This window comes from Capricornis sumatraensis, chromosome 16, assembly GCF_032405125.1.
Source record: "Capricornis sumatraensis isolate serow.1 chromosome 16, serow.2, whole genome shotgun sequence".
In the NCBI taxonomy this organism is placed as follows: domain Eukaryota; kingdom Metazoa; phylum Chordata; class Mammalia; order Artiodactyla; family Bovidae; genus Capricornis; species Capricornis sumatraensis.
Window position 1 is genome coordinate 49,632,801 of NC_091084.1, and position 23,459 is coordinate 49,656,259.

A 23,459-nucleotide genomic window follows, 5' to 3' on the forward strand; every position below is an offset into this window, starting at 1 on the left:
GGTATAAAAAAGAATGCATTTCAGTTGGTTCTAATGAGGTGGCGGAAACTGGAGCCTAGTATACAGAATGAAGTAAGTCAGAATGAGAAACACCAAGATAGTATATTAACACATGTATATGGAATTTAGAAAGACAGTAACGACTGTATATATAAGACAGACATCCCTCTGGGGTAGGGAGGCAGGTGTTAGGGGGGTTCAAATGCGGGGTGGACACATGCATCCGTGGCTGATTTATATTGATGTATGGCAAAATCCATCACAAAAGTGTAAAGTAATTAGCCTCCAATGATTATATATAAAAAAGATGAGGTTGAAAGTGAACCAGAAATATAATCCAGCTAATGTTACAGATACTGAAAATATGTACTTTGCCCCTGGCTGCAAAGATCAAGTACCCCAGATCACTCTCTGATGAATAAAATCAGAGGTCAACATGATTCAAATCTATGACTAAAACTATTATTCAAGTCTGGTGAGGGGCCTCCAGTTATATCTCAGTGCATTCAAGATCCAACCAATGCTCAGCTGCATCAGAAACCCATCGAGAAGGGAGGATCAGAAGATGCATTCAGACATGGGCAGGCAGATTTACTTTCTCTGCAGAGATAAGAGGTAACGTCAAAGCAGTGATCACCACAGACACAGAAGAAACTAGTGCTCACATATGACGTATGATACCCCACCACTACCTAAACAGAGACCCAACGTCTCCCCGACAAGCAGGAAGACAGATGTGGGAACATGAGTCACCTCTGCCTGATAACACCTTCAGGTGATTGCACCTTGCAGGTTGGTCATCTGACATTTGAGCTCACGAGAATATAAACTCACAGTCTCAGAGGTACCAACTACAGGTCAACAAAAAAGGACATAAAACTACAATAATTATGTAAAAATCCAAACAGGAAATGTACAAGCAGAACTTTCTTCTGTGACTGCAGCAAAGCTGTTTCTCTTAATGTGAGAGAGCCACAAATTCCTGATGTCGCATGGGAAACCATCATTTTTGAGAATCAAATTGGAAAGTGAAATTGTGCTTTGTTTTATGTGCCAGGCAGTTTTCTACTATTATATAGTGTAAACTACTGACAACACTTGCAAAATAAAACCTGAAGCAGTAAAGTAACAAATCTATTTGAAAATCGTGTAGTAATGACCGTGACAGGTTCACTGCGAATTCAGAAGCTGTTTCTAACATCTTCTGTGGCTGAGAGGGTGACAAGGAATGTGTAGCAGGAGTGATAATGTCCACAGAAGATTTGGTCAACAGAGAAGAGGTCATGGTGAGAAGAAAGATTTGACTTCTGTTTCTGTGCCTTGAGCACAGTGGGTACAGCTGTACCCTTATAAGAAAGAGGAAGGTAGATAAACAGGTGGTTCCTCTAACTTAACTTCCCTCATAAGTCTCATGACGTGGTATAAGAATACTTCTCTAACATCTTTTGCTATCCTTAGTAACAATCAAGTAACAAGTCTTTAAAACTTAAAGTTAGATGTCACTGTTACTAGACATTAGATGCTTCCAGATGGCACTTCTGGAAGTTTTTCCCACGTGTTCTCCTTGCCCCAATCTCTCAGCTGAGCTGCTTCTGGGTGGCACATCCCACTGAAGGAGAAGCATGAACAGGTTAGGGAATGTAAGGAAGTGCAGCATTTCCCTCTGTCTGGACAAGAGAATTCATGAGAGGCTGCAGAGCCTGCCAGATGTCACAGCATCTGATTCCTGAGCACAGGAAAACCTGGGGAATGAGAAATGATCTATACAGCCATGCAGAAATACTGTATTTCTACACTGATAGAAATGAAAATATCAGGACTGGAAGACCCTTCAGCCTTTGACCTGTTATTGAGGAAAGGGACGGTCTAACTCTGAAAGACCAAAGATTCTGGCTGTTCTCAGTATGTTTGATTCGTACTTACAGAGTTCAAAGTCTCTGTGGGTAGATTCAGCCTATAGAAATACAGTCCCTCCAAGGAACAAACAAAGCCTTTCTTTTCTTCCAACCACCTTTCTCTTAAGACTTTCTCTCTACCAGACTGATCTTCAGCCAGCAGTCTAACCAGGAAGCCTGCAAGCTGAACCTTTCCCCCATTTAGAACAGCTTAAGTTCAGTTCAGATCAGTCGCTCAGTCATGTCTGACTCTTTGCAACCCCGTGAATCGCAGCACGCCAGGCCTCCCTGTCCATCACCAACTCCCGGAGTTCACTCAGATTCACATCCATCGAGTCAGTGATGCCATCCAGCCATCTCATTCTCTGTCGTCCCCCTCTCCTCCTGCCCCCAATCCCTCCCAGCATCAAAGTCTTTTCAATGAGTCAACTCTTCGCATAAGGTGGCCAAAGTACTGGAGTTTCAGCTTTAGCATCATTTCTGCCAAAGAAATCCCAGGGCTACAGCTTACAGACAACACATAAAACTCACCTAAGCAGATTCAGTTTTTTTCTTGTGTATCTTTCAAATTCTGCCCTCCACAAACCACTTAGTTATTCTCAGATATGAATGGAGACGTTGTCATTCCTTGGAGAAGAGTAAACACATTTCTTGAACATATGTGCTCAGGATTCAGTCGCCTCACCAAGAGCCTGAAGGAAACTGAAAGTTAAATTCTAGTGGGTGGAGTTTGGCTAGGAAAGGAGGAGAGAAACTATAAGGCCAGTAAGAGGCATCCACATAGGGCCTCCGGAAACTAACGAGGCTTTTGTGCCTGTGCTTGGTGAGTCAGTGAGTGCTTTTTATTCTTAGCTCTTCTCCGAGAAGCTATTCTCAAGTCTCTTCAAAATAATCAGACCTTTGGAAAACTTAGGCTTCCTAAGCAATGCAATTTCACACACCCACCTTGTCTTGTTTCCTTACTAAAGAGCTGTCAGATGCAGGAGTAAAGTACCCTCTTTATCCCAGTGAAGACCCATACTGAGAACTCCCTTGAGGAAGCAGCATTGGCTTGCTCTTTACTGGCCTGTTCACCATCTGAAGTAGTGAATCTGACCAGTCTGTCCTATTAGGTCATGTTAGAGGAAATGGCTCAACAAATCTGAAATCACTCAGGTGGTCAGTTAGAGAGGTGATCACAGAGTGGTCGTTCACTGATGCTGACATTCAGAAGCTGGATGCTATGTTGCAAAATGACACTTTTACTAAATAGGTTGAGGAAGAGTAAACTGTAGCAGGGTTACTTGTTGAGCAATGACATCTGCTGCTAAGTCACTTCAGTCATGTCAGACTCTGTGCGACCCCATGGACGGCAGCCTACCAGGCTGCCCTGTCCCTGGGACTCTCCACGCAAGAACACTGGAGTGGGTTGCCATTTCCTTCTCCAATGCAGGAAAGTGAAAAGTGAAAGTGAAGTTTCTCAGTCATGTCCAACTCTTCCCGACCCCATGGACTGCAGCCCACCAGGCTCCTCCGTCCATGGGATTTTCCAGACAAGAGTACTACTGTTTAACATATAATCCTTAGGATCTTATATAATGAAGCTGTAAAATTTATTTTGTGTGTTAACACCAACTGGTCATTTGTGTGTTCTAGATGTGTCTGTGTGGGTGTCGTTTCCAGGTGAGATTAGAATTAGATCTGTGGACTCAGTAAAGTAGTTTGCTTTTTCCAGGGTGGGTGAGCATCATCATTCAATTTGTTGTGGGATCTGGAAAGAACAAACTTGTGGAAGAAGGAAGAATTTGTTCTTCCTGCTCCTGTCTGGCTACTTGAGCTGAGATGTACTCTTCTACCGCGTTTAGACTAGACTGTACTGTGGCCCCAAGCTTCGGACTTGGACTGAGTTACATAGATTTCTAGGTTGCAGACCCGGAATTTCTCAGGGTCTGTAATTATGTGAGCCAATACCTTACATTAAAGAATCTTCAAATAAATATTCACAATGAAAATAGATATATAAACAGATATTCTGTTTCTCTGAAGTACCTTGAATAATACACTAAGGAAGGAATTCTGTGTTTTTTCTTGGCAGAGGTGAACTATAATAAAGATAATGACACCGATAAGCAGCAATTTCCAGACATGAGCCAAACAGTGATATTTTGTGTTTGTTTGTTTGTTTTTGATATTGAGTTGTATGAACTGTTTAAAACTTAGGGTATTAACCCAGTATTATTCATCTCAGTTGCAAATTTTCTCCCATTCAGTATATCTTATTTTGTCAAATGTTCCTTTCATTGTGTGAATGCTTTTAATTCAGTCATTTGTTTACTTCTGCTTTTATTCCTTTGCCTTTGGATATAAATTCAAAAATATATTGCCGTGATTTATGTGAAACAGTGTCTAATTATGTTCTCGTCTATGAGCTTTGTGGTTTCAGGACTTACATTTAGGCCTTTAATCTATCTTGAGTTTGCCTTTGTATATGGTGGGAGGAAATGTACGGTTCTCGTTCTCATGTGTGCAGTTACACAGTTTTCCCATCACCAGTGACTGAGGAGCTTCCAGGACACCTTCTTCAGTCTTTAACCAAGAAAAGAACATGTGACTGGGAAAGACTTATAAGTGTCATATTCTTTTTGGGAAAGGGCTTCACTTCTCATGCCAGTGAAAGTCACTTATTCATGGCTGACTCTTTGCAACCCCATGGACTGTAGCCTGCCAGGCTTCTCTGTCCATGGAATTCTCCAGGCCAGAATACTGGAGTGGGTAGCCATTCCATTCTCTGGGGGATCTTCCCAATTGAACCAAGGTCTCCTGCATTGCAGGTAGATTCTTTACCAGCCATGCTACCGGCGAAACCCAGGAGTCCTGGTTAAAAGGGAATGCCCCTATGTGTGCAGATCTTTTCTGTTGTATACAAAAATCCAGCTCCTCAGTTTCTCATAACTAGGTATTTCCTCTTGAACTGGAGAACTGAGCATTCCAGTAAATGAAACAGCATCAGTGGCCCTGGAGAGTCATTTGTCAATAATTAAAGAGTACAGAATTTTCCTAGTGAGTCAGAATGCCAGTCATTGTAGCATTGGGAAGATAGGAAGGCAGAGATCAATGGAAGTATTTAAAACACCAATATTCCCTTGTTTCCAAGGGTGAGTGCTAAGACAAAGATGTGTGCATATACACACAGACACAAAAACTGGAAAAATTCCTCTTTGGAAAACCTTGTCAAGTCAAAGTTCATCCAAAGGTAGAAAGTTGAGAATTCTTAGGGACGAGTATGGATAAGAAAAAATAAACTTGATCCACTTTAAAAAAAAATAATAATTTTGACTCCATAGGGATTAACAATTCCAAAAGACATGAGGATCCCACCAAGCCCTGAATGAACATCCAGTGCAGAAGTGATTCCCCTCTTATCTCACTGAAGAAAGATATCATACTTTTTCCTTCATTCCTGAGAACTTTTAACTCATTAAAAAAGTAAGGCTGACCAGGACACACAAATACCTACCTAAATCAGTGTTAAGAAATCTCACAATTATACTTCTGAGTCTTAATGTATCACTGTGAATGGTAACTTTGGGGCAAACAGAGCCTAACTTGAAATTTGAATTCAAAGAAATAGCATTATTGTACAATATTTTGAAAAAATAAAATAAGGCACTATCCAGAAACATTTATTTTACAATTAGGTAAGATTTAAATAAAATTGCAATTCTTTCATCAATGTATGCTGTTTCTAAAACATAGAGAGGGTTATCATGTTGAATATAATCTGATATTTATTCTGAAAATGACTTATTTTAGTCACAGTGAGAGGGAAGCAGAAAATGAATACACATTATATAGAGTACCACTTTTGAGCTAGAAGTTACAGAAGTTATCACAAATGTTGTATTGTTTAATACACATAATGATAACTAGGTAAATTCTGTATATATATATTTTAGAAATAAGATCCTGGATCTCACAGAATCTAGTTTACTTGGTAGGACTTCTCTAGTGGCTCAGTTGGTAAAGAATCTGTTTATTTAATAAGAGCAGTTCAGTTCAGTTCAGTTCAGTTGCTCAGTTGTGTCCGACTCTCTGCAACCCCATGAATTGTAGCACGCTAGGCCTCCCTGTCCATCACCAACTGCTGGAGTTCACTCAGACTCACGCCCATCAAGACAGTGATGCCATCCAGCCATCTCATCCTTGGTCATCCCCTTCTCCTGCCCCCAATCCCTCCCAGCATCAGAGTCTTTTCCAGTGAGTCAACTCTTCGCATGAGGTGGCCAAAGTACTGGAGCTTCAGCTTTAGCATCATTCCTTACAAAGAAAACCCAGGGCTGATCTCCTTCAGAATGGACTGATTCGATCTCCTTGCAGTCCAAGGGACTCTCAAGAGTCTTCTCCAACACAGTTCAAAAGCATCAATTCTTCGGCACTCAGCTTTGTTCACAGTCCAACTTTCACATCCATATCTGACCACTGGGGAAACCATAGCCTTGACTAGATAGACCCTTGTTGGCAAAGTAATGTCTCTGCCTTTCAATATGCTATCTAAGTTGGTCATAGCTTTCCTTCCAAGGAGTAAGCATCTTTTAATTTCATGGCTGCAATCACCATCTGCAGTGATTTTGTAGCCCAAAAAATAAATTCTGACACTGTTTCCACTGTTTCCCCATCTATTTCCCATGAAGTGATGAGACCAGATGCCATGATCTTCATTTTCTGAATGCTGAGCTTTAAGCCAACATTTTCACTCTCCTCTTTCACTTTCATCAAGAGGCTTTTCAGTTTCTCTTAATTTTCTGCCATAAGGGTGGTGTCATCTGCATATCTGAGATTATTGATATTTCTCCCGGCAATCTTGATTCCAGCTTGTGCTTCTTCCAGTCCAATGTTTCTCATGATGTACTCTGCATAGAAGCTAAATAAGCAGGATGACAATATACAGCCTTGACGTACTCCTTTTCCTACTTGGAACCAGTCTGTTGTTCTATATCAAGTTCTAACTGCTGTTTCTTGACCTGCATATAGCTTTTTCAAGAGGCAGGTCAGGTGGTCTGCAGAGTTCCAAAGAATAGCAAGAAGAGATAAGAAAGCCTTCCTCATCAATCAATGGAAAGAAATAGAGGAAAACAACAGAATGGGAAAGACTAGAGATCTCTTCAAGAAAATTAGAGATACCAAGGGAATATTTCATGCAAAGATGGGTATAATAAAGGACAGAAATGATATGGACCTAACAGAAGCAGAAGATATTAAGAAGAGGTAGCAAGAATACACAGAAGAACTGTACAAAAAAGAGCTTCATGACCAAGATAATCACGATGGTATGATCACTCACCTAGAGCCAGACATCCTGGAATGTGAAGTCAAGTGGGTCTTAGAAAGCATCACTATGAACAAAGCTAGTGGAGGTGATGGAATTCCAGTTGTGCTATTTCAAATCCTGAAAGATGATGCTGTGAAAGTGCGGCACTCAATATGCCAGCAAATTTGGAAAACTCAGCAGTGGTCATAGGACTGGAAAAGGTCAGTTTTCATTCCAATCCCACAGAAAGGCAGTGCCAAAGAATGCTCAAACTACCTCACAATTGCACTCATCTCACATGCTAGTAAAGTAATGCTCAAAATTCTCCAAGCCAGGCTTCAGCAGTACGTGAACTCTGAACTTTCAGATGTTCAAGCTGGTTTTAGAATAGGCAGAGGAACCAGAGATCAAATTGCCAACATCTGTTAGATCATGGATAAAGCAAGAGAGTTCCAGAAGAACATCTATTTCTGCTTTATTGACTATGCCAAAGCCTTTGACTGTGTGGATCACAATAATAAGATCAAGTATGTAGCAATTTTGAAATTATATTAAAACTGTAATCCCACAACCACAGAGACATACACGCCTAGGCACATATGCTTTTCCATGACAGGCAGAGCTGGAATAGTCTTGACAGTAGCACAAAGGTGATCTAGGATCTGGAAAATGATGCATCAGTAAAAAGAATCCTTGTGTCCCTGAAAGCAGAAACCTGTTTAATGAGACACTGACAGGTTGTATTTTTTGGTATTCAATAGGTCAAATACTTGTTATTGAGACACTTAGATGCTTCTCACTTAGTATCATTTTGTTGTTGTTCAGTCGCTCAATCATGTCTGACTCTACGATTCTATGGACTGCAGCATACCAGGCTTCCTTGACCTTCAGCATCTCCCGGAGTTTGCTCAAACTCATGTCCATTGAGTCAGTGATGACATCCAGCCATCTCAACCTCTGTCGTCCCCTTCTCTTCCCACCCTCAATCTTTCCCAGCATCAGGGTCTTTCCAAGGAGAAAATATCATGTATAATCTGATGATAATATTATGTATGGCATAGTTTTTGTATCATGATTACATTAATAAAATAAACACAGCAGTTAAGGATGTTATTCTAGGTCACACTGCTAATATGTGAAGACACTTCTTGAAATAAGATACTCCAGGCATAAAACTCCACTCAGGTTTGCAGAACCTGGGTGTTTGAGACATATTAGTGTTTGTCAAGAGTCCCCATGCTTTCAAAGGCTACTCCCCAAAATGGTGAGTGTCAAAATACCCTGAGATTTTATGATACCTGGGAATAATTACAAAACCCAGGAAAAGATGACATCATGAATACTAAATGAAGAGTGGTCTGAATTTCATGTGCTTGTAAAGATCTTAAAGCTGACATGTAGGTGTGCAAATACAAATACAAAGATGCTGTCTTTCCATTCTGACTTCTTCTTGCGTATGTGACCAACTGGATCAGTGATTTGCAGCAAGGTAAAAATATTCCTTAAAATAAAGTCTGTTTCTGGAAATCTATACAAAAAGATACAGGCTCTCTTCTATAATCAGGGGAAAATTAAAATGTAAGGGAATTGTCTCCAATTCTATGTCTCTGGCAGGTAAAGAAGATTCCACTTTCCCATAAGTCAAGCATCTATGAAATATGGGAACCTGAGCTGCGTGAGAGTAAGAGTGAAAGTCACTCAGTCGTGTCTGACTCTTTGCAAAGCCATGGGCTACACACATAGTTCATGGAATTCTCCAGGCCGGAATGCTGGAGTGGGTAGCCTTTTCCTTCTCCAGGGGATCTTCCCGACCCAGGGATTGAACCCCGGATTCTCGCATTGCAGACAGATTTTTTACCAGCTGAGCCACAAGGGAAGCCCAAAAATACTGGAGTGGGTACCCTATCCCTTCTGCAGCAGATCTTCCCGACCCAGAAAGTGAACCGGGTTCTTGTGCACTGCAGGAGGATCCTTTATCAATGGAGCTATGAGGGAAGGGGGCTGCAGGGCACAAAGCAACCTTAGTGACAACACCAGAAAGAGCACAGCCACACAGAAGAGATGAAAGTTTGTCTTCATTTCTCTTAGGTCTCAAATGCAGGGCCTTCTTCCTCAGTTTTACCTGCAGCATCTCGTTTTTTGGTTCCTGAAAATGATGCTCCACATCTGAGATGAGATCTCTCACCAACTGGCTCTGCTGGACCAGCTCGTTCTCAGGTTACATAGACCAACCTCTTCCTCAGGCTTTAGATTTTGTCGTTCCTTCAACTCCTCACTGTTCAGGATCTCTCTCAGGTTTAAAAAATCTGCCTGGATATTTTCTCTCTCATGTTGTATTTCATTCTTCAGGAATGAGAGAAAGAGGAGGAGGAAAGCAATGCTTAAGGAAACTGACTTTTCCTGTTTTTTTTTTTTTCTCTCCGTCACTTTTCAAAGGTTTCCCTAGCAACTCAGTTGGTAAAGAATCAGCCTGCAATGCAGGAGACCCGGATACGATTCCTGGGTCAGGAAGATCCCCTGGAGAAGGAAATGCCACCCCACTCCAGTATTCTTGCCTGGAGAATCCCATGGACAGATGAGCCTGGCAGGCTACACAGTCCATAGGGTCTCAAGAGTCAGACACGACTTAGCGACTAAACCGCTACCACCAGCACATTTCACATTAATGGCCTCAAGTCTGCATTACCGAGGCTAACCCTCAGCTAAAAGGAGATCCTCATGCGTATAGCTCGGCCATCACACATCTGTCCAGGATAGTCATGCCTCCCTGCATTACTCCTGACCCCCTCCCTCCTTCCTCTGCCAAAAAGTTGAGCACTGAGGACAGAACCATGGGACATTGCCAAATGGATTCCAAGAAGAGTTAAAGGCTAATAAACATGGCAGGAATGGAATGTGAAATTCACCAGTTATCCTCACCAGAAAGTCCCTCTCTATGAACACCTCCCTCCCAATATCTGTATTCTTTTGTGATATATTCCCTATTCAGCACCCACTCCTATCACGGAAATGGTGAAGAAGAGGACTAGCCAAGTGACTAATTGTCAGGGAACAAAGAAGGCAGCTCCTTGTGATCAACCCAAGGTCCTGCTCAGATATCTAACTCCTTCAGGAAGTGCCTCCTCCTACCTTCCAAGTATTCATCTCTCCTCTGACTTGAGCCTTCAGCTTCTGAGCTTCCTGCTGCTCCCTCCTCAGCCTCTTCAAAAATTCCTGGAGTTTCCACTGTGAATAAAGAATCCCATCAGAGTCAAGCTACGGTTTTCTCAACATCAATGTAGAAAATAAATGGTAGACAAATGAAGATGTTTTCCAAAGTGAATAGACTTTACAGAACTGAGAACAGCAATTAGAATCCATGACTTTGGGGGAAAAAAATCAGATAGGTTATGTGTTCTTTACAACTCAAGCAATAGAAGTCACCATACACTTGCCAAGAGAAGACTGGTTCTCTTTGTTCTCGGAGAAACCTGATCCTATAGCAAGGAAACAGTTTCTATCTCTTCCACCTAGTGTCCTAGTTACCCTCCTGTTCAAAGGGGTAACGTTCTCTTGAACATCAGATCTCCACCTATTAGCGCAAGGTACATGAATGTCTACTTCTGGCTAAGTGTCTGTGTGTAGGGTCGAAGTGTCCAAGTGTTGGTCACTCTCTGACATGTCGGACTCTTTGCAACCCCATGGACTATAGCCTGCCAGGCTTCTCTGTCCATGGAATTCTCCAGGCAAGAATACTGAAGAGGGTAGCCAATCCCTTCTCCAGAGGATCTTCCCAACACAGAGAGGGAATCCAGTTTCCTGCATCGCAGGCAGATTCTTTACTGTCTGAGCTGTGTGTAGGGTTATTACTTTATGATTGGAGGAATACACTGAAATGTCCCTCAGGCATCAGAAACTGAGCATATGAAGAAGAGAGATCACAAGCCCCAGGTTCATGGTGAAAAGTTATCAAAGTCCAGTGCAAAGTAGACATTTCCCCTCAAGTACCATTTCTGCCTAGTGTTTCCTCCATTCTGGTCTCTTACCTGGCACTTCTGGGCAACCTCCTCCATGAGGAATGTGTGGTGACCATGGTGTTCCTGAGACCACTTGCAAAGCCAGCAAATGACCTTGTCATCCTCCTCACAGAAGAGCAGGACTTTCTCTCCATGGCACAGATAGATTTCTCTCTTGCTCCTCCAGGTTCACCTTGACCTCCCTGAGTCACTCCACTATGCTGGCTAGGTGCCAATGAGGCTGCAGGTTCCCAGGTTCATACTTGATTCTGAATACAGGGCACCTGCTCTCCCCATCTAGGCCAATCACGGACTCGTTGTTTGCAGTGTTGCAGGCTTGACAGAAGCTGTGGCCACAGTCATGGCTCAGGGTTCTGTCAGAAGCTCCAGGAAAATGGGGCAGGTCAACTTCTCCTGTAGGTTCACTGATTTTCCTGAAGCCATGGCAACTTGTTCCCTCCTCCTACCTGTCCTGAATTCTGAGCATTCTCTTGTTCACAGATATTTGCATTACTGAGAAAGATAAAAGGGGCAGATTAAGAAAGGTAGAAGTACATGATCATAATTGCTTATAAAGGTTATACAGGCCAAGAAATATGGAGAACCTAAAAGAAACTATAGAGAAAACAGGAAAGGGAAAACGAGGGAAACAAGGGACCTGATCAAAATGACATTTCATCATAATTTTTTAAGCACTTTACTATCAGTTCTTGATTCATATCATATCAAATTCCATCCTTATCTGTGCAGTGATTCTTGCTATTTAAATTTTACCAAAGAAAAGTTGCCTTGATACTTTTTCTACTAAGATACTTATATGATGCACCATCCATCCTGCTTTTTCTTTCCAGTGCCCAGGAAGCAGTCTCAGTATCAAAAGACTGAAACCACTTAAAGCCATGGGGCTTTTATATCCACTCTTCTCTCAGCACCGGATGCTGCCACTGACATCCATATGACTCTCTCTTATAGTTCAGTAAACTGTCTTCTGACATAGTCTCTCATCATAAAGACCTGCTCTATCTAAAGTATTTACAGTGTAACCATGCCATCATTTGCTATGCACTGACAATGATTTCCCATATCATCATGACCTCGTATATGACAATGTGTTTGTATGTATAAGAGGAAACCCTTCATCTAATGTATAAATGGAGACAATGACTTACAAAGATCATGTGTATTCAGTTTACAGAATGAGGCTGAACTTAATATGTTAGGGGTCCTCCTTCAGAGACGTGTCTCCTATCCCACTGAGTGAAGGAAATAAACTTCATGGACCCGATTAACACTCAGAGCAATGAGTGAACTCTGCTAGGTTCTGTCTATATAAATAGTGATTTCACCTTGGCCTAAAAAGATTCATTGAATTATAGAAGTCTGATATCTAAAAGCATATAAACATAGATAAAATGAATGTCAGTCTTGAGAAAAAACATCTCAAAATATTAGTCCAGGTCATTAAACTAATTATCATTGATGAACTGTGTGCTGGTAGTAGGGCTAATATCTATATGAAGTAAGATGAATGTAAAAAGAGGACTTAGATCCAGACACAGAAGATCTTGCAGAACACCAGCTAAGAATGGACAGGAATACCGGACCAGCAGAAAAGAATATATAAAACCATGCAAAACTCAAGAGGACAAAGGAAGAAGGGTGAAAAAGAGGAGAGTAGGACTGGATTTACCCCTGGAGGGTGGAGGAACTGAAGCAGGGGTCAGATCCACACATTGGGACAACTGTTTCGGGTAGAGGTGAAGCATTTGAGGCTGTTGAGAGTGAAGCAGCTGGTCTGTCGCAGTCTGAATAGAATGATAATCACACAGACAACCCTTGCTGCAGCCATATATACTCCGGACAGGGACAGAAGTCCCCTAGAAAGTGCAGCAACTGGGAGCTGGAGCACAGAGCTTGGAGAGCAATCCCAGGGCAAGCCTTGCTGTTGACTGCAGGGAGACAGCCCAAGGGGATTGTGGGAGGAGATGCAGTGGGAAATGTTTGTGAAGGAAAGCCAGGCAAACATGGAGTCAGGGTGATACTGCTGAGTCACACACAGGAGACAGAGCCATCTCCATAGCCTCTCTCTCCCCGCACATCACCACTGGACAGCGGGGACCCTGTCTAGAGACAGAGACAAAGAAAGACCCCAGAGAGATTGGCCCTGTAAGTGCCTGATCCACCAAGCAGCAGAGAAGGACCCCAGTCAGGGTGGCCCTTTAAGTGCTTGATGTGCTGAGAAACAGGAGGCCTCCAGAGTGGGGGAGGGTCCTGTAAGTCCCGGAGGTCCCAAGAAACAGGGAAGGACCCCAACTGGAGCAGGGGGGAGTCCTGTAAATGCCTGAATGGGTCAGGCAACAGAGAAGGCCTAGTCAAAGAGGCCCTCTAATTGCCAGCTGCCAGAGGCTTCCCTGGTGGCTCAGACGGTAAAGGGTCTGCCTGCAATGTGGGAGATATGGGTTCAATCCCTGGGTCAGGAAGATACTCTGGAGAAGGGAAAGCCAACCCACTCCAGTACTCTTGCCTGGAAAATTCCATGGATGGAGGAACCTGATAGGCTACAGTCCATGGGATCGCAAAGAGCAAGACAAGACTGAGTGACTCCTCTTAGAGGCTAGGAGAAGACTCTTAATAGGACTGTAGCTCTTGCGGCTGAGGCAGTTGATGACCCTGAGCACTTGACACCACCAGAGTTCCCACGAGCCAAGCAGCTGTGTCATCTCCATGCTCAATCCTTACTGGGACAGAGCTGCCAGAAGCAAGTTGTGGGCCTCCCTGGTGGCTCAGACAGTAAAGAATCTGCCTGTATTGCAGGAGACCTGGGTTTGATCCCTGGTTCAGGAAGATACCCTGGAGAAGGGAATGGCAGCTCACTCCAGTGTTCTTGCCTGGAGAACTCCGTGGAAAGAGGAACCCGGCAAAACCCTAATACCACCATATCTTCTGTGACAGTTGCCACTGGCACCTCTATGTATCCAGCATCGCCATGGGTCCAAGCTCCTGTGCCACCCCCTCAAATGAGCCCCACTTGGACAGAGCAGCTAGAGGCTAGGAAAAACCCTAAGGGCCCCTTATTTCCTGTTGTCCTAGCCACTGGTTCCTCTTAGTACCCAGTACTGCCAGGGCCCCTGTGATCCAAGCAGCTGCACTGCCCCCATACCAGGTCCTCCCTGGGGCAAACCCAAGTCCTCCAGAGCAGCCTCAGGAGCAAAGCCCTAAAGACCACTCACAGGCAGAGGTGCAGATAAAACCACCGTTGAAATCCAGGGGTAGTGTGGCTAAGGAAGAGAACCCAGAACCTTCCCACAAGTGGTAAAAGCTGCAGATTAAATTCACGTGATCAACTAGTCAGACTTTGTGTCTACGGAATATATATAAGGACAACGAGAGGTCCTGCAAAAGAAAACACGCTAGCACAGGCCGATGCAGACATTAGAGACAAGAAAATGCAGGAGTAGGGCCAGATTAGAATCAGGTCTAGAGACTAGCCCAATATTGGAAGGCATTCTAGGGAGCTGAGGTGGACTATGACAGTGAGGGAAAAGACACTAACAGATAATATCCAAGAAAAACATTTATTATTCTTATATTTTAACATGTTCTGTCATTGTTTCTGGATTTTTTTTTTCTCTTTTCCTTATTTTCCCTCTGTTGCTGTAGTTATTGATTTTATCAATGCTATTAAATCTATTTACACTTTGGAGAATATTTGTTGTTGTTGTTAATCAGGCTTCTCATTTCCTTTATTTTGTCTGCCTCTACATTGGCCTTTCGCAGTTGTGAAGGTTTTTTACCCCCATTTTTTTAAATTAAAAACATTTATTATTATTATTTTTCTACATATATATTTTGCTTGCTTTTCTTATTCTTTTCCTGTTGTAGTTATTCTTTAGTATATATAAATCTTCTTTACCTATTTCTATTTAACTTTTCTTTTCATTTCTTTCTTTCTTTTCTTCCTTTTCTCTCTTTTTCTCACCATGTTTATTAGTCTGTTTCATTTTCTTTGCTTTATTCCCCAGCTGTCATATTGCTTTAGTTTTGTTTTCCAGCTTGGGTTTTAGTTTTGTTTTTAACTGGTTGATATCATTTTTGCTTTCCTTTGCTCACCAGATCAATCTCTTCTACTTTCTTAATTTCTTTTTCGACTGTTTTGGTTTTGGTTATGTGTGTATACAAGTGTACACATATAAAGTTCAAATAGGAAATTTATAGACAGAATTTTCTTCTTTTGTGATTGCAGTAAAACTGTTTCTACTAAGTACGATAAAACCACAAATTATGGATATCGTATGGAAAGAGTCTTTCTTCTTAAATAGAACTGTAAAGTGAAATTGTGCTTTGTTTATTTCCAAGGTAGTCATCTACTATTATTTAATATAAATTCCTTGCAATGCTGGTAAAATAAAACCCAAAACAGTAAACTAACAACTCAGTTCTAAGACCCTATAGTAACTGGCCTGACAGAGGTAAACTGTATGAGCTCAGAAGACAAAGTCTAAAACCAACTATGGTTGAGAAGGAATGAGGAATATGTAGCAGAGATGATAATCTCCAAAGTCAGCACTGATGAAGAAAGATTTGATCAGAAAGGGGGAACTCCTGGTGAGGAAAGAGATTTGACTTGTGTCTGTACTTGAGTCACTGGCTCGGGAAGATCCCTTGAAAAGGGAATGGCAACACACTTTAGTATTCTTGCCTGAAGAATTCCATGGACAGAGGAGCCTGGTGGGCTACAGTCCATAGAATCGCAAAGAACTGGACTTGACTGAGTGACTGGCACTTTCCAATTTCACATTCTGTGCCTGAGTACAGTGGGTACAGCTGGACATTCTATAAGGAGGAAGGGAAATAAATGCGGAGGCTGCACTAACTTATTTCCCTTTCGGGTCTAGTGATGTGGATATAATAATGCTTCTCTGACATCTTTTTATATCCTGAACACCAATCAAGTAAGTAGATTTTAAAAGGGAAAGTTAGATGTCCCTGTTACTAGAAGTTAGATGCTTCCAGACATCGCTTTTAGACATTTTTCCCGGGTGCTCATCTTGCTCCTGATCTCTCAGCTGAGCTGCTTCTGAGTGGCAAATCCAGCTCATAGAGAAGCTTGAGCAGGATAGGGATGTAAGGAAGTGCAGTAGTTCCATGTCTGGCCCAGTGAATACCACAGAGGAGAGCCTGCCAGCTGTCACATCATCAAGCTCCTGAGCATAGACAGGCCTAAGGAATGAGAATTTATTGATACGATCATGCAGAAATACTACAGTAATACCCTGAATGAAATGAAAACAATAGGACTCAAGACCCCTTGGCCTTTGTTCTTGTTGATAGAAGGGATTTTCTACCTCTTGAAAAATGAGGGATCCTGACTGACCTCAGCAGGTTGCAATTGAAACTTAACAGAATGGGAAGGAGTTGCAGGTAGATTTTAGTCTTGAGAAACAAATAGTCCCTCCAAGGAACAAACCAAGCCTTTCTCTTCTTTCAACCCCCCTTCTCCTAAGACTTCCCCTCCCTGAGACTGCTCTTCAGTCAGCACTCTCAGCAGGAAGCCTGCAGGCTAGGCCATTTCCCCCTTTAAACAGCTTCCAGACATCTAATTAAACTCACTCAAGCAGATTTCATTTTTTTCTTCTGTGTCTCTCAGACTCTGCCCTCTAGAAACCAGCCGGCTAGCCTCACACTCTAAAGGAGAAGTTGTGATTCCTTGGAGAAGGGTGAAGACAGGCCCTGGGCAGGAGTGTTCAGGATTCACTCACTTCACCAGGGGCCTGACCTCCACTATGATGATCCGAAGTAGAAGATGAGGGGAAATGAAAGTTAAATTCCAGGGGGTGGAGTTTGGACAGGAAAGGAGAAGAGAAATTATAGACCAATAAGAGGTATCCACATAGAGCTTTTGGGAAGTGACAAGGCTTTTGTGCCTGAATTTGCTGAGTCAGTGAGGCTGAGCACTGAAGAATTGACGCTTTTGAACTGTGGTGTTGGGGAAGACTCTTGAGAGTCCCTTGGACTGCAAGGAGATCCAACCAGTCCATTCTGAAGGAGATCAACCCTGGGATTTCTTTGGAAGGAATGATGCTAAAGCTGAAACTCCAGTACTTTGGCCACCTCATGTGAAGAGTTGACTCATTGGAAAAGACTCTGATGCTGGGAGGGATTGGGGGCAGGAGAAAAGGGGACGACAGAGGATGAGATGGCTGGATGGCATCACTGACTTGATGGATGCGAGCCTGAGTGAACTCCGGGAGCTGGTGACGGGCAGGGAGGCCTGGCGTGCTGCGATTCACGGGGTCGCAGAGAGTCAGACACGACTGAGCGACTGAACTGAACTGGACTCAGCTCTTCTCCTGGAAACTGTTGTCATGTTTCTTCAAACTAACTCATCCTTTGGAAAACTAGGCTTCCTGAGCAATGTAATTTCACAGACCCACCTTGCCTCATTTCCTTACAAATGTGCTATCAAGAGGAGGGAGTAAAGTATCCTCTTTTCCCAGTGAGGACCCACACTGAGGGCTCCCTTGAGGCAGCAACACTGGCATGCTCTCCCCTGGCCTGTGTCCACCAGCTGAAGTAAGTGAATGTGGACAGTCTGTCCTATTAGGTCATGTTAGAGGAAACGGCCCAACAAATCTGAAATCACGGAGGTGGTCAGTCAGAGGGGTGATCGCAGAGTGGGAGTTCACTGATGCTGACTTTCAGAAGTTGGGGGCAATATAGCCAAAATGACACTTTTCATATAGACTAAGAAGATGAAAGTGTATGAAGTATCATTTGTTGCACAATGTCATCTAATACTATGTAACATAGAATTCCTATAATTTTAACATGATAAAAATGAATTAAAAAAATTAGTGAGATGGTTAATTTTATGTGTTAACTTGACTGGTCACTGGGTGACCAGATTAAGCATTCTTTCTGGGTGTGTCTGTGTGGGTGTTGTCTCCAGATGACATTAGAATTGGATGTGTTCTTGGTAAAGTAGTTTGCTTTTCCCAGTGTGGGTGGACATCATCCAATCTGTTGAGGGCCTGCAAAGAACAAAGATCTTCCCTGTAGCTCAGATGGTAAAGAATCTGCCTACAAAGCAGGACACCTGGGTTCGATCCCTGGGTCAGGAAGATCCTCTGGAGAAGGGAATGGCAATCCACTCCAGTATTCTTGCCTGGAGAATCCCATGGACAGAGGAGCCTGGCGGGCTATAGTTCGTGAGGTCGCAAAGAGGTGGACACGACTGAGTGACTAACACTGCTACTGCAAAGAACAAAAATTTTGTGTGAGATAATGTTTAATTCTCATTTTCTCACATGTAACTGTCCTGTTTTCTGAGCACCAATTACTGAAGAGGTTCCAGGACACCTACTTTGTCCTTTCTCTGAGAAGAGAATATCTGACTGGAAGCTACTTATCAATGTTATATACCTTCAGCAGAGGGCTTTATTTCTGGGGCCAGGAGCCACTACTAGAAAGTGAATGCCCCTCAGGGTGCAGATCTTTTCTTTTCAAATACAAAAATTCAGGTCTTCATTCTCTTTTAACTAGATGCTTCATCCTGAACTGGAAGATTGGGCTTCCAGTAAGTGAAAAGTTATCAATGACCCTGGAGAGTCATTTGTCAATAATTCAAGAGTATAGATTTTTCCTAGTGTATCAGAGCATCAGTCATTGTAGCAATGGGATGAAAGGAAGGCAAAGGATAAATTTAAAAGACCAGTTTCCCCCTTTTTCCAAAGATGAGTTTTAAGATGTGGATGTGTGCATACACACCAGAGAGGCAGAAACTGAAAAAAAATAATTCTCATTAGAATCCCTTGTGAATTCAAAGACTGTCCAAAGTTAAAGAAGCTGGGAATTTGGGGGAACTAGCAGAAATGAGAGCAGATACACTTGATCCACTTTCGCATTTGTTTTTAAACTTTAACTCCATTGGAGGCTGAATTGGGATTAAAAATTCTAAAAGACTTGGAGATCCAACCAAACCCTGAATGAACATCCCCTGCAGAAATAATTCCCCTCTTATCTCACTAAAGGAAGATAACACTTTTTTCTTCATTCCTGACAACTTATGTCTCACTGTAAAACTAAAGTTGACCAGGGCACACAAAACACCTACCTATGCCATTGTTAAGAAATTCTACAATTATACTTCTGAGTCCTAATGTATCACGATAAATGATAGCTTTGTAAAGCTGGGGAAAGGGAAAGTGAAAGTTGCTCACTTGTGTCCAACTCTGTGACCCCATGGACTATATAGTCCATGGAATTCTCTAGGCCAGAATACTGGAGTGGGTAGCCTTTCCCTTCTTCAGGGGATCTTCCCAACCCAGGGATCAAATCCAGGTCTCCCACATTGCAGGCGGATTTTTTATCAGCTGAACCACCAGGGAAGCAAAGCTGGGGAAACAGAGCCCAAATTAAAATCCAATTTCAAGGAAAAAGGATTAGTGCAGAACTTTAAAAAATAATAAAATAAAGCAGCTACACAGAAACATTTTACAATTAGGCAAAATTTAAAGAAAATGTCATTCTTTAATTAATTTATTGTATTTCTTTAAATTGGAAGGATAATAATGTTGAAAATAAAGCAGCATGTATCCTGAAAATGATTTATTCTAGTTATAGTGAGAGAGAATCAGAAAAAAATACATGACACATTTTACTGCCACTTTTGTCCTAGGAGTTACAGAACTTGTTACAAAGATTTTATGATTTCATGTTCACAATAGTAATTACATAAATTCTGTATAATCTTTTGTAAGTGAGGAACTGGATTCCATATAATTAATTTGCTTTATAAAAGCCTGAATGTAGCAACACCAAAATCATAATAAAATTTTAACTGTGATCACACACACATATGTACGTGCTTTTCTATGACAGAAAAGCTAGAGTAGTCTTAACAGCAACAAAGAGGTACCTAGGATATGAAAATTTAGATATTAGTAGAAAGAACCCTTGTGTCCCTGAAGATACAAATCTGTTGAATGAGACACTGAAATAAAAGTTATATTTTTCATTAATTAATAAAGTATTTATTATTAAGTTGAGACACTTAGATGTTCTTTATGTGATAGCATTTATCTTCTGACAATGATCTTATGTATGGTGCAGCTTTTTAAATCAAGATTACTTTAAGAAAATAAAGACAGCTTTTAGGGATGTTATTCTAGGTTATGCTGCTAATAATATAAAGAGAAAGGAGTTGAACTCAGACACTCTGGACACAAAACTTACACTCTTAGTACATGTGAGCTATGATATTGTCTAGTCAATTTCTTGATGATAAGAAACATAGTTAAACAGTGACACTGCTTAAGATGCATCTGTTTATGAATGACTCCTACAATAGGTCCTCAATAATATGCAACAGATATTGAGAAGCTTTTCTTCATCATCTCAATCAGTGGCAGAGGAAATGAGACTGTGAAAATTTGTCAGAAGTGGTGCCTTGATACTACTCTTTCTTTATGGGGCATCAGTCATTTTCCCTTGGTGGAGGAAAAATGGTAAATTCAGATTTTCTTCTAATGCAAATATGAAATTGTGGAAAATATGACACAATGCAAACTGTAAACCCTGTTGATGAACGAAAGACATTTGAATGGAAGAAAGGGCAGGAAGTAAGGAAAAACGGTAAGAATGGTGCAGATAAGCTCAGATGTGTTAGACTCACACATAGTAAGGGTCACTACAGAGAGGTGGATGTGAGAAGGTTTGAGTGCTTGGTGAGCACAGATTCATGGGGACTTTACAGGTCATAGGATTGAAATACGGAAATGTTTTTTGAGAAAAGGAACATGAAGAGAATTTATAGATGAGAAACCCATGGTTTGTGATATTGAGAAATAAGAGAATGCCAGCAATATAGTCTAGGAAAATTCCAATACGACGAGGATGAACACTCAGGGAGAGAGTTAAGATCATGGGATCTGAGGAGGAAGACTCATCAAAAGCATTATATACAGAATCATAATTTAAACCTATGACCCAGTAGCCATTTTTAGGTTGGTATCTCGAGCAAACATTTTGATGATTTCCATCAGCTGTAAGTGGTAACTTTGTATTATATTCAGCTTGTTTTTCACCATATACCCCCAGGATCCAGGCACGTTTTTCTGACACGTCTACCTCCCAGTAATGTCTCCCTGATGTGATAAATGGGGATCCCAGGACACCATAATCATCATAAACTTCTTTCCAACATCGATTATTTCTTTGCTCTTTGTGCACATATGTCACTTGTCTTCGATCAGCAGAAATGGCAATGTTTCGATTACCTGTTGTATGACTCAGGGTCACATCAACTGTTGAAAAATGAGAGGGTTATGTTAGGGCCATGATGTAGTTTTATTTCAGACATTTTGGAAACTATATTGAGAATAACTTTAGTGGGAAGACAATACATTTGTATATATTGAGAGGGAAAACGGATCTTAAAACATGAGGTCTACTAGACAATGAAAATTTCGAAAAGATAATGAGAAAGGGTGGTTTGATGAAAATGTCCTTACCCCAATAGCGTTGCATATATCTCAGCCCTGAAATGTTAAAAATCCACAATATTAAATATAAGCAAAAGATTCAGTCCTGTAATCTATTTTCTTTCAAATTAGGGGAAGGGCTCTGGTGAGGTAGCGAACTGGTGAAAGATAGGATAAAACCACATCTCTTGTCACTCACCATAAAATGACCACATCATAAGCACATAGTATCTGGGTTTTGTTGTCTCTATCCACACCGAGAAACTGGAGCCTCCTCTCCATTTTCCCTCCATCACAAGAAACCCAAAGACACCCACTTGGGTCGCACTCCTCACCACTAAATACTCGCAGTATGTCTAACAGATCAGGAGCTCGAAACACACTTCTCTGTTCCTTGGGAACCGGTTTTGGCTTCTTCAGAGTCAAAGTGTTACTCCTAGGGGTGACAAAAATTGATGTCCACATCTCTCACTATCTATCCCTCTAAAACCACAGACTCAAAATTTTCACCCCATTGATGCACTTGAACAGTCTTCCCTGCAGACCTTGGGGAGGTAGAGAATGGATGCATGAACTTGGAGACAGAAGAAATGCTGCTCATGTTCATCTTTTCAGTTACCTTCTGTGTGACTTGGGATGGTCTTGACCTCTCAGAAAGACAGTCTCTTTCTTCTATAATGAAGTCATTGACCTCTCCCTCTCTATTTCCTAGAAATCATGTGAAATTATGGGATACCCAGGTGGGAACAGTGGTAAAGAACCCTCCTGCCAATGCAGGAGACATAAGAGACCTGAGTTTGATCTCTGGGTCAGGAAGATCCCCTGGAGAAGGGCATGGCAACCCACTCCAGTATTCTTGCCTGGAGAATCCCATGGACAGAGGAGTCTAGTGGGCTACAGCCCATGGGGTTTCAAAGATTTGGACACGACTGAAGTGGCTTAGCATGCACACACATAGGAAATTATATGAAATAATGAATTTAACAAGATAAATATTTGGTATCTCAAAAAAATCAGTTTGTGGAAAAGTCACTACGTAGATATGTATTTCCAAGAAAATGTCAGAAAGTTGAGGTAACAGGATCTGGCTCCTGGGTGTTCTAGACAAATCAAGAATGAGAATACTGTCTAGAATCCCCAAATCTTCAAAGGCTGTTTCTTGATAAGGAGAATATGCTGAGATTTCAGGTTCTCCAGAGACAAATAACCTTGAAGAAAAAGCCTTTATGAATACTAAACTAATAGTGACCTGATTTTCACGTGTTTGTAAACAGCTTGAGGCTATCATGTAGGAGTGGAAATTCAGACACAAAGATGCTGACTTTCAATTCTAGCTTAAGGCCCACATGTGCTTTTGGAAATCTAAACAGAAAGATATACAAGGACCTGTTCTAACATACCCAGGGAAGAAATTCAAATATAAAGAAATTGTTTCCAGTTCTGGGTACTTGGCAGATAAAGAAGACTCAAACCTCCCCTGAGAAGCATAACTAAATATGGGAACCTGAGTTGCATAGTGACATAGTGTGAATGAAATATTTGTGGAGTCTGACAGTGCAATTCCTTAACCTAATATTACTATTCATCCTAACTCTGCAACTTTCCACAAGCAAAATTCCCTACTGTAGAATCTTTTTCATTCTCAGTATTTATAGAACAATCTAGCCATGATTTGTGAATAAAAATTTAAGGTAAATCTATACCCCATTTTTTCAGCCCTGAACATTGTTTTATTCTAACTGGTCACCAGCTATGTCTAAGGTTTTTATTTCATTTTCACAGCATGAATGGATCATCTCTG

General features: G+C 41.6%; 2 pseudogenes; both read right to left on the minus strand.

Annotated features, from left to right (window-relative positions):
- Positions 1–4,334: 4,334 nt before the first annotated feature.
- Positions 4,335–11,621, minus strand: LOC138092154 (tripartite motif-containing protein 5-like; annotated as a pseudogene).
- A 9,225-nt stretch (positions 11,622–20,846) lies between these two features.
- The window catches only part of LOC138092156 (E3 ubiquitin-protein ligase TRIM34-like), a 34,511-nt pseudogene continuing 31,898 nt past the window's right edge, over positions 20,847–23,459 (minus strand).